Genomic DNA, 12,108 nt, shown 5'->3' with positions numbered 1-12,108 from the left:
GGGGGTACTGGCCCAAGTAAAGGATTGGGGTGGTGCTGGGTGTATGTAGCCAATGATAATAATCTGTCATTTTATGCTATTTCCAAACCCCACTGTGCAGATGGATCTCGGTTTACTCGATCTGGAGCTGACCATGATGGTGGCAGCAGGGTCGGAGGAGGAGGAGGAGACGACTCAGGAGGTGGCGGGTGTGGAGAGACTATTGCAGGAGCAGCCACTACCAGTCTCTCAAGAAGGAGGACAGGGGGATGCCGCTGAGGGCCAGGAGGTGGGTGAGCAGGCTCCTGAGAAGGCAGAGTGCCGAGGCCACGGTGGTACAGGCCCCGCAATTCCTTCGAGGCCCTCTCGGAGGAGATGTGCAGTCGCCGGCTGAGCCTCTCCAAGACCACAGTGTGACCCATTTGTGAGATGCTTGTGCACCTGGCACCTCAGGGGAGGGGCAGCCACCCGCTCCCTGTGGACGTGAAGGTGACGGCTGCCCTGAATTTCTATGCCTCTGGATCATTCCAGGCACCCAGTGGTAACCTAGCTGGGATCTTCCAGGCCTCCGTGCACAGATGTGTGCAGCAGGTCACAGATGCCCTGTATGTCCGGGCAGGGCAGTTCATTAATTTTGATGTGGGCCGTGCACAGCAGGAGGTCCGAGCTCTCAGCTTCACTTCCATCGCCGGGATTCCCAATGTGCAACGAACAATGGATGGGACACACAGCACCTTGCGGGCCCCACATGCAGGACCACAGCAATTTGTGAACAGGAAGGAGTTCCACTCCCTGAACGTCCAAATTGTCTGCGACCATCAAATGACTATCATACAGGTCGATGCATGCCATCCAGGGAGTGTCCATGCAAGCTTTGTGCTCAGGCAGTCAGACATCCGGGGCTCTTTGAAGACCAGCCCATGCTCCCGGAATGGCTACTGGGTGACAAGGGTTACCCGCTAAGGGTCATGGCTGATGACGCCTGTGCAAAGGCCCGAGACTGAGACCCGCTACAATGAGGCCCATGCAACCATCTGGTCTGTCGTAGAACTGTGCATCGGCCTGCTTGGAACGCTCTCGGGGGCCCCCCAGTATGACCCTGTGCGTGCTTCACACATCATCATCGTTTGCTGCGCTCTTCACAACATCGCCCAGCAGCGGGGAGATCAACTGGAGGAGGAGGAGCGGCGAGGGGGCGAAGTGGACTTCTCGCCATATGAAGAGCTAGAGGAAAGAGGGCGGGCAGCGATGGCAGGTGTCCGGCAGGGAAAGGCAGCGAGGGATGCCTTGATTGCAGCCCGCTTCATCTATCTGGTGCTGTGCAGTGAGGGAGCTGCAACCACCATACATCCACCACACCCCAGGAGCAAGTGCAGCCGCTATTCCCCCTCCAAACCGACCTGGGCCCTCAAACAACCACATCACCCTTCCCCAGCTTCTGTTATTCCACCTGCCTTGCCTCCAGAAACGTCCAAACCTGTTAATGTGCTTGGGCTGGCAATGGTTGCGAGTCTTGGTTGAAGGCTGAAGGATCATGATGGCTCGCTGTCGTGCACACTGGGATCCTGCTCCTGGTGCCACCCAAGTCTGACTCCTAGCTGTACTCCGGATGCACGCTGCCACCCTGGCCCACGTAGCTGTAAGGGTTGAGGACACATGTTATTTGGCCAATGGTTGGGGGTGGGGGGGGGGGAGGGTACTTGCATCAAGGGTCTGGTGGATGTTGGGGAAGTAGGGCAGGCACTCTGTAACACGTGACTGAGTCTTGCAAGGCACAACAGACAGCACCTCTATGCATGGGAAAGGGGACCATTCAGCCTGGGGCGGCGGGGGTGGGAAGAATCAGAGACACATTAGTCACAGCTGTGAGGTACAATTAACAGTTTATTGTGTTCTTAACATTATTAATTAATAAACCCTGACTACTGGTGACCTTCACCCGTGCCCTCTTAGTGAACTACAACTTTTTTACTTTGTGTGGTCCACCGCTTCTTCTAGGTGCTACCCCAGGATGCACATCGGAGGTGGAGATGTCTATCTGTGATGCACGCCCATTGTGTCTCCAGGATGGCCTGGACCCTGTCATCCATGAGGACAGATCCCTGAGCCAGACTTTTCACTGCGGTTGCCACCCTTGCAGTGTTGGCCTGGTTCACACACTGTGTCGGCACCACCTCCTGCAACAGCACTCTATTAGACTCCCTAAACTGCCTTGCAGTTGCAGCATGGTTGCTGACAGCCCTTCCACAACTCACCGGGTGTGCTGAGATATCTCCACCAGCCTTGGGAGGAACAAACCCAGAGGCCTAGCAGCTGGCTTGGGGACAGCTGAATCCTGTCCTCTGGCAGACCTCCGTGTGACCGTGCCCTCGGATGTACCCACCTCCACCTGACGTGCATCAGTTTCTGTGATGTGCTCACCAGTTCGTAACCCAGAAGCCTCAACACTAAAGGTATCCACCGTGGTGATAGTCTCTGTGTTGGTGGGTTGTGTGGTACATGCCGATGCCGCTTCAGTGGTGCTGCCCTCGGAGGATTCCTTAGTGCCTCCCTCCGAGGTGTCATCCAGAGGGTCATGGGCAGTTTGCTCCAGAGCAGCATGGGCTGCGACAACACACGAAGGGCCGGGTTCCTCTGGGTCCAGAGCTGCAAGGAAGAACACACATTAGGGGAAGGGAGGCAAAACATTCTATGCAGCATCGCACTTACTTTGAGGAGGACCTAGGTTGAGGGTGTGCTTCTGCTCACTTGCATGCTGGATGCCGACCTGGCTGTTGGTCACCAATCGGGAAGGCCCATCACCCCCTGCCACCTTCATGGCATGCTCCTCAATGCTGGTCAGCTGCCGCAGGTCAGGCACACCACCCCCAGTCTGTGTCGCCTCACATACATTGTGATTGTTCTCCTCCTGTGGGAATATAAGGTGGATAGCAAGCATTAATATATTGCAGTGCATGATGCGCAATGTGTGCCTGTGTCTCAGGCGTTGTGCTGGCAGTTTCGGGGAAAGGGTCACCACTGAAGGGTGTTCATTGAAGGGTGAGGGGAAGGGGTTAGATTCTGTTCCTGGGGGAAGGGTAACTTGTTGCACGTCCTTCAGGTGTCTAAGCAGGGTTTGAGATCTGTGCCAAGCATATGTGGGGTTCCAAGTTGGATGCTCACTCACCTTGCTGCTCGAAGAATGTCGTACATTTTTTTCCGACACTGCCGGCCAGAGTGCGGTGTCAGGCACCTGGCATTTACCACTTCTGCCACCTCCTCCCACAATGCCATGGCGGATGCATTTCTTGGGTGAGGGCCCTGGCCGGGGAAAATCCGCTCACGCCTCTCCTCCACGGCATCTAGTAGGTGCTCCAGGTCGGCCTCTGTGAATCTGGGTGCAGGTTTGCGTGCTGACATCTTTGTGGCGTGACTGGCTGTGTGTCCATTCCTACAGCTTATATACAGCTCTGGCTTATTAGGGATGCAGGTGCAGTGAGTGTGGCCAGTCAAGGGCCCGTTGGCAACAAATACTTGTGAGAAATTTTGAAGGCTGCATTCAGTTGAGTGTCATGCATCCCTCAGGGTGTGATTGGCTGCCATTCAATAGGCTGCTGTGTCCAGGCGGGGGTGCAATACTCAAGGCTCCCATTCAAGAGAGGGAATGCTCGCAAGCTGGGTTGTGCATGTCAGCACAACGCAAGTTCTCTGCAGGGCAGCAGTGAGAACTATATGTTCAAGGGATGGAGGGATTTGTACCTGCATTATCCGGATCCATGGGGACATGGAGTGAGCGGGCAGACATGTCTGTATGTGGGGGGAGAGACAGGTTGGGGAGGGGCAGCGATGTCTGCATGGGGAGGGGGGCCAGCGCTGTCTGTATGGGGGAGGGGGGCCAGCGCTGTCTGTATGAGGGAGGGGGGGCCAGCGCTGTCTGTATGGGGGAGGGGGGGCCAACGTTGTCTGTATGGGGGAGGGGGTGCCAGCGCTGTCTGTATGGGGGAGGGGGGCCAACGTTGTCTGTATGGGGGAGGGGGTGCCAGCGCTGTCTGTATGGGGGAGGGGGGCCAGCCCTGTCTGTATGGGGGAGGGGAGCCAGTGCTGTCTGTATGAGGGAGGGGGGCCAGCGCTGTCTGTATGAGGAAGGGGGGCCAGCAATGTCTGTGGGGCGGTTGTGGAGGCCAGCGATGTCTGTGGGGAGGTTGTGGGGGCCAGCGATGTCAGTGGGAGGTTGTGGGGGCCAGCGATGTCTGTGGGGAGGTTGTGGGGGCCAGCGATGTCAGTGGGGGGTTGTGGAGGCCAGCGATGTATGTGGGTGGGTTGTGGAGGCCAGCGATGTCTGTGGGGGGTTGTGGAGGCCAGCGATGTCTGTGGGGCGGTTGTGGAGGCCAGCGATGTCTGTGGGGTGGTTGTGGGGGCCAGCGATGTCAGTGGGGGGTTGTGGGGGCCAGCGATATCTGTGGGGGGGTTGTGGGGGCCAGCGATGTCAGTGGGGGGTTGTGGGGGCCAGCGATGTCTGTGGGGCGGTTGTGGAGGCCAGCGATGTCTGTGGGGGGGTTGTGGGGGTCAGCAATGTCAGTGGGGGGTTGTGGAGGCCAGCGATGTCTGTGGGGCGGTTGTGGAGGCCAGCGATGTCTGTGGGGTGGTTGTGGGGGCCAGCGATGTCAGTGGGGGGTTGTGGGGGCCAGCGATGTCTGTGGGGGGGTTGTGGGGGCCAGCGATGTCAGTGGGGGGTTGTGGGGGCCAGCGATGTCAGTGGGAGGTTGTGGAGGCCAGCGATGTCTGTGGAGGTTGGATGGCAGTGATCTGGATGCTGGGAGGTCTTTTCTGAAATCTCCCAGCGATGTGCGCATGTGCGGGTTCCCCCTCATCCCACCAATTTCAGGCTCTTTGGCGCGAATAGGCCTTGCCCCCTGGGTTTTTAATGATATTCACAATTGTGACCTCTGCATTGCACAGAGTGGGGAGATTCAGGTCTCAAGTTGAACTGAAAAAACAGTTGTGATCTAGAACAGTTTTCCAACAATTCAGCACTTTTGGGAGAATCGCCCTCTATATATGAGAAGCGGGTGCTGATTGGTTGGCAAATGGACTCTGATTGGTAGAGGCGCTGCCTGGAGAATGCACCAGAAAGTGGTGACTGACTATTAACTGCAAAATATTGTTTGAAAATTTAAACCAGGCAGCTTGAGACTGATTATCAAAGAGATTGTCCTGAGGAATGAACCAGTGAATGGCTATCATTTATTTATTTAGCTGAAACAAGCAAAATGTGTGAGCTGTGTACATGCTCCGACACTATAGTTAAGAAAGCCCACCAACACCTCTACTTTCTCAGAAGACTAAGGAAATTTGGCATGTCAGCTATGACTCTCACCAACTTTTACAGATGCACTCTCGAAAGCATTCTTTCTGGTTGTATCACAGCTTGGTTTGGCTCCTGCTCTGCCCAAGACCGCAAGGAACTACAAAAGGTCGTGAATGTAGCCCAGTCCACCACGCACATCAGCCACCCATCCATTGACTCTGTCTACACTTCCCGCTGCCTCGGCAAAGCAGCCAGCATAATTAAGGACCCCACGCACCCCGGACATTCTCTCTTCCACTTTCTTCCTTCGGGAAAAAGATACAAAAGTCTGAGGTCACATGCCAACTGACTCAAGAACAGCTTCTTCAATGCTGCTGTCAGACTTTTGAATGGACCTACCTTGCACTAAGTTGATCTTTCTCTACACCCTGGCTATGACTGTAACACTACATTCTGCACTCTCTCGTTTCCTTCTCAATGAACGGTATGTTTTGTCTGTATAGCATGCAAGAAATGATACTTTTCACTGTATGTTAATACATGTGACAATAATAAATCGAATCAAATCAAATTTTTGCCTGTAAAGATCAGGGACCTGTGCCTTGATATAGGTATCTTCCAGTATATGCAATTTTCCACACTTTGAGTCTGACGGACAAGCTTAAATTGGTTTAATCTTTAGCACACTGAGGATTATTTAGCAAATGTTGACCACCTGCAGAATCACATCGAATGTTGAACACTGACAGCAGGATTTTCCCACCCTTCCCACTGGTGAGATCTTCCGGTCCCACCGATGGTGCACCCCTGCTGTGGACAGTGTGGGGTGGGTTAAATGGAAAATCCCATTGACAGCGGCTGGACCAGAAGATCCCGCCACCAGCCAATGAGGGGCTTTCTCCCGTCACCAAGAAACATGCCGGAGGGAGGCCAGAGAATCCAGCTCTGTGTATTAAGTTTTGCTAGCATGGGTTGGTTGGTTTTCTTTTATTCATTTGTGGGACATGGGCGTTGCTGGCTGGCCAGCATCCACCACCCATCCCTAGTTGCCCTTCATGGGCAGTTGAGAGTCAACCACATTGCTGTGGCTCTGGAGTCACAGGTCGGCCAAACGAGGTAAGGACGGCAGATTTCCTTCCCTAAAGGACATTTGTGAACCAGATAGTGTTTTCTGACAATCGACGATGGTTTCATGGTCATCAGTAAATTCTTAATTCCAGATTTTCTTTTACTGAATTCAGATTTCACCATCTGCCATGGCAGGATTCAAACCCAGGTCCCCAGAACATCAGCTGAATTTCTGAACTCATCATCTAGCAAAAATACCACTAGGCCATTGCCTCCCATATGGCCTGTACTCGTTGTGAACAGCTGTTTGATATGATCCTCCAGTGTGAAAGACATACCTAGCATACACTGGCACTGAAATTCATATACCACATTACTCATTTGTGTGATAGGCAGAACATCTTTGTGACGTCTCGGCAGCATCCTGTTAGTGGCAAATACCACTCGTTTGGTTACTGCACAAAAGCAGTGTGAAGCAGCTAGCTTTATCTGTTGCTCAAACTTTTGAGATACTTACATTTGAGCAATGTGATGGAGATGACCAGTGAGGAGATGAACAGGAAAATGAGTTACTGTGCAGCAATTAGAGCAAGGCGACCCAAAGTGAAGGGAGAAGAAATAAAATTCTAGATCGAATTAACATATTTGCTTTATACTGGGCTGGACTGGTTTAGGGCCCTGGGAATGAATTTCTGCCTGTCAAGTGTTAAGGCCTTTTTAGACAGCCATTTGTTGGTAATTGCCTACCACAGGCAGTACATTTTGACATCCAATGAGTACTTTATAGTTGAGCAGCTTAACAGGAGACTGCCAAACTAAAGGACAGGAGACAGGTATTGTTGAATATTTCATATTGGAAAACATGGTAAGCATTAATAATGCAAAATTGGCACTCATCGTAGGGATGTTAACAAAGAGAGTCATATCCTTTAAACAGTGGCTATAAGAGCAGGTCAAAGGCTAGGAATACTGCAGCGAGTAATTCACCTCCTGACTTCCCAAAGCCAGTCCACCATCTAAAAGGCACAAGTCAGGAGTATAGTGGAAAACTCCCCACTTGCCTGGATGGGTGCAGCTGCAACAACACTCAAGGAGCTTGGCACCATCCAGGACAAAGCAGCCCGTTTGATTGGCACCACATCAAGGGGGCGGCACGGTAGCACAGCGGTTAGCAAGTCCCTCATGGTAGGCTGGTGAAAAAGGTTGGATCTCATGGGATAAAGGGGGAGGTGGCTAGATGGGTGGAGAACTGGCTTGGTCACAGAAGACAGGGTGGTAGTGGAAGGGTCTTTTTCCGGCTGGAGGCCTGTGACTAGTGGTGTTCCGCAGGGCTCTGTATTGGGACCTCTGCTGTTTGTGATTTATATAAACGATCTGGAAGAAGGTGTAACTGGGGTGATCAGTAAGTTTGCGGACGACACAAAATTGGCAGGACTTGCAGATAGTGAGGAGCATTGTCAGAAGCTACAGAAGGATATAGATAGGCTGGAAATTTGGGCAAAGAAATGGCAGATGGAGTTCAATCCTGATAAATGCGAAGTGATGCATTTTGGTAGAAATAATGTAGGGAGGAGCTATACGATAAATGGCAGAACCATAAAGGGTGTAGATAAGCAGAGGGACCTGGGTGTGCAAGTCCACAGATCCTTGAAGGTGACGTCACAGGTGGAGAAGATGGTGAAGAAGGCATATGGCATGCTTGCCTTTATAGGACGGGGCATAGAGTATAAAAGTTGGGGTCTGATGTTGCAGATGTATAGAACGTTGGTTCGGCCGCATTTGGAATACTGCGTCCAGTTCTGGTCGCCACACTACCAGAAGGACGTGGAGGCTTTGGAGAGAGTACAGAGGAGGTTTACCAGGATGTTGCCTGGTATGGAGGGTCTTAGTTATGAGGAGAGATTGGGTAAACTGGGGTTGTTCTCCCTGGAAAGACGGAGGATGAGGGGAGACTTAATAGAGGTGTATAAAATTATGAAGGGCATAGATAGGGTGAATGGTGGGAAGCTTTTCCCCAGGTCGGTGGTGACGTTCACGAGGGGTCATAGGTTCAAGGTGAAGGGGGGGGGGAGGTTTAACACGGATATCAGAAGGACATATTTTACACAGAGGGTGGTGGGGGCCTGGAATGCGCTGCCAGGCAAGGTGGTGGAGGCGGACACACTGGGAACGTTTAAGACTTATCTAGACGGCCATATGAGCGGAGTGGGAATGGAGGGATACAAAAGAATAGTCTAGTTTGGACCAGGGAGCGGCACGGGCTTGGAGGGCCGAAGGGCCTGTTCCTGTGCTGTATTGTTCTTTGTTCTTTGTTAGCACTGCTGCTTCACAGCTCCAGGGACCTGGTTCGATTCTCGGCTTGGGTCACTGTCTGTGTGGAGTTTGCACATTCTCCTCGTGTCTGCGTGGGTTTCCTCCGGGTGCTCCGGTTTCCTCCCACAGTCCAAAGATGTGCGGGTTAGGTTGATTGGCCATGTTAAAATTGCCCCTTAGTGTCCTGGGATGCGTAGATTAGAGGGATTAGCGGGTAGAATATGGAGGGATATGGGGGTAGGGCCTGGGTGGGATTGTGGTCGGTGCAGACTCGATGGGCCGAATGGCCTCTTTCTGTACTGTAGGGTTTCTATGATTTCTATGATCCACAAACATCCACTCCTTCCACCACCAATGCTCAGTAGCAGCAGTGTGTACTATCTACAAGATTCACCAAAGATCCTTAGACAGCACCTTTCAAACCCACGACCACTTCCATCTAGAAGGACTAGGGCAGCAGATACCTGAACACCACCACCTGCAAGTTCCCCTCCAAGCCACTTATCATTCTGACTTGGAAAAAGATCACCGTTCCTTCGCAGTCGCTGGGCCAAATTCCTGACATTCCCTCCCTACCAACATCGTGGGTCAACCCATAGCACGTGGACTGCAGCAATTCAAGAAGACAGTTCACCACCACCTTCTCAAGCACACCGAGGGATGGGCAATAAATGCTGGCTGGCCAGTGACACCCACAAATCAATTAAAAAAAACATACAGGGGCATCCCATCCCTCTCCCATCTCCTTTCTCCATCACCCTCCATGAAGTGGTCCAAGGTGGATGGATGGCTGAGATTTATCTGAACCCAAAGAAAAACTCGACAGGACGTCAGAAAATGACCAAAACCAAAAAGAGAAGGTTGCATTTGATCACCAGCTTAGGAAGACAAGCAGAAGGACTACAATAGCTGAAGATTGTAGTGGGTCCAGATAAATATCTCTTTCAACTGTTTGATGTCAGCATGCATGTGGGAAGATAGAATTGTAGCAGTAGATCAGCCATTATTATTCTGAGTGTTAGAGCAGGCTGGCTTAAGTCCTCCTCGTCACCCTTATGTTTTATATGCTTTTGATGTTCTTGTGTTGGTGGAGGGGCCGATAGCGCAAAGGAAAAAGGTCTATGTAAATGCAAGTTTTTTTTCTTTAAATTAACTGTCTTCTCCTGGTATAAAGTCAAGTGTATACTACATTTAACATTGGCATGTTCCTCAGCATTACCTGGTGGGAGAGTGTTTGAAACTTGGTGAGCGCAGTTTGGATTTAGGCAAATTGGGTATAAATGAGTTTGTTTTGAAAAAGGTTTTTCAAGGAAGTGTAGATCAGGGAGAGAGTTCAAGTGCTTGGTTATATGGCTAGGCATCTAGCACCAATGGTGCAGCAGAAGTAAATGGCAATGGGCAGGGCTCAAGGTGAAATAGAGGACGGTGTAACTGGAGACAGAGGTTGAAGAGCTAGGTTGGAGTGAGGCCAAATAGCTATCTGTAGGCAAGAGTGGGGATGTTGAAGTCAATGCACATAACAGGGAGCCAATGGGTCGGGATATTTCGAAATTATAGCTCTTTGGATAATTAGAATGCCTGTGGGCTAAGAACGTTTCAAACTCCTTTCACACTCTGATCTTGCTGATTATCATCAGAACTGTACATTTTGTTATTGTTAATCTTACAGAGAAAACATAGCTTCCCACAGGGCAAATGAAGGTATGAGTCACTGGCAGACAGGGGTGCGTCCACAAAAAGTCACTGTGATTGGATGGTGAGGTTTGATTAACTTCATTCAAAAGTTTTGCCTCAGATCATATGTTGGAAATAAACACAAAATGCTGATCGTTGTGTCAATAAATTATTTTGGTTTAAAAGTTTAATTCACATTAAACTGCACTGCCTAATATCTTTAAATTTTAGGGTGTCCCTAATGGACATGAGGTCTTGCCCTCAAGAGCTTTTGGCCAATCTGATTGGCCAAAAGCTGGGTAATCCAGCCAGAACTCAGTCCCAAGAAGAAGATACTGGACTTCAAGGTAAGCCCAGGGTATTTATCCGGGAAGGATTGGAGACCCTAGCAAGGGAGAAAGAGGGAAATTGCAGGGTCGGGTTCTAGAGGCGAGAGGGTGGGGAGGCACAAAGGTGGAGTCTTTCCATTTTGGGGGTTTCCCCAGAAAGGCACAGAAGACCCTCCCCCCCCCCCCCCCCCCCCCCCCAAAGGAGGTACCTCCACTTTCTGGCTGCCTTTTACCCCTGCTGTCCTTCCCCACCCACTGTAATATGGCAACAGAGGCTGAAAGAGGCCCTGAAGTGACTTTTAATTGGCAATCCATGGGCTTAAATAGGCCTAAAGGGCAGGTGGGCTGGCTGGCACCCTGCCCACTCTGTAATATGGAGGATAGTAAGAAGTTTAACAACACCAGGTTAAAGTCCAACAGGTTTATTTGGTAGCAAAAGCCACACAAGCTTTCGGAGCTGCAAGCCCCTTCAGGTGAGTGGGAATTCTGTTCACAAACAGAGCATATAAAGACACAAACTCAATTTACATGAATAATGGTTGGAATGCGAATACTTACAACTAATCAAGTCTTTAAGGAACAAAACAGCATGAGTGGAGAGAGCATCAAGACAGGCTAAAAAGATGTGTATTGTCTCCAGACAAGACAGCCAGTGAAACTCTGTGGGGGTTACAAATAGTGGGACATGAACCCAATATCCCGGTTGAGGCCGTCCTCGCGTGTGCGGAACTTGGCTATCAGTTTCTGCTCAGCGACTCTGCGCCGTCGTGTGTCGCGAAGGCCGCCTTGGAGAACACTTACCCGAATATCAGAGGCCGAATGCCCGTGACCGCTGAAGTGCTCCCCAACAGGAAGAGAACAGTCTTGCCTGGTGATTGTCGAGCGGTGTTCATTCATCCGTTGTCGCAGCGTCTGCATAGTTTCCCCAATGTACCATGCCTCGGGACATCCTTTCTTGCAGCGTATCAGGTAGACAACGTTGGCCGAGTTGCAAGAGTATGTACCGTGTACCTGGTGGATGGTGTTCTCACGTGAGATGATGGCATCTGTGTCGATGATCCGGCACGTCTTGCAGAGGTTGCTGTGGCAGGGTTGTGTGGTGTCATGGTCACTGTTCTCCTGAAGGCTGGGTAGTTTGCTGCGGACAATGGTCTGTTTGAGGTTGTGCGGTTGTTTGAAGGCAAGAAGTGGGGGTGTGGGGATGGCCTTGGCGAGATGTTCGTCTTCATCAATGACACGTTGAAGGCTCCGGAGGAGATGCCGTAGCTTCTCCGCTCCGGGGAAGTACTGGACAACGAAGGGTACTCTGTCCACTGTGTCCCGTGTTTGTCTTCTGAGGAGGTCGGTGCGGTTTTTCGCTGTGGCGCGTTGGAACTGTTGATCAATGAGTCGAGCGCCATATCCTGTTCTTATGAGAGCATCTTTCAGCGTCTGGAGGTGTCTGTTGCGATCCTCCTC

This window comes from Mustelus asterias, chromosome 5 (genome assembly GCF_964213995.1).
Source record: "Mustelus asterias chromosome 5, sMusAst1.hap1.1, whole genome shotgun sequence".
Lineage (NCBI taxonomy): Eukaryota > Metazoa > Chordata > Chondrichthyes > Carcharhiniformes > Triakidae > Mustelus > Mustelus asterias.
The sequence above is the reverse complement of the archived record's forward strand: the minus strand, read 5'-3'. Positions refer to the sequence as shown.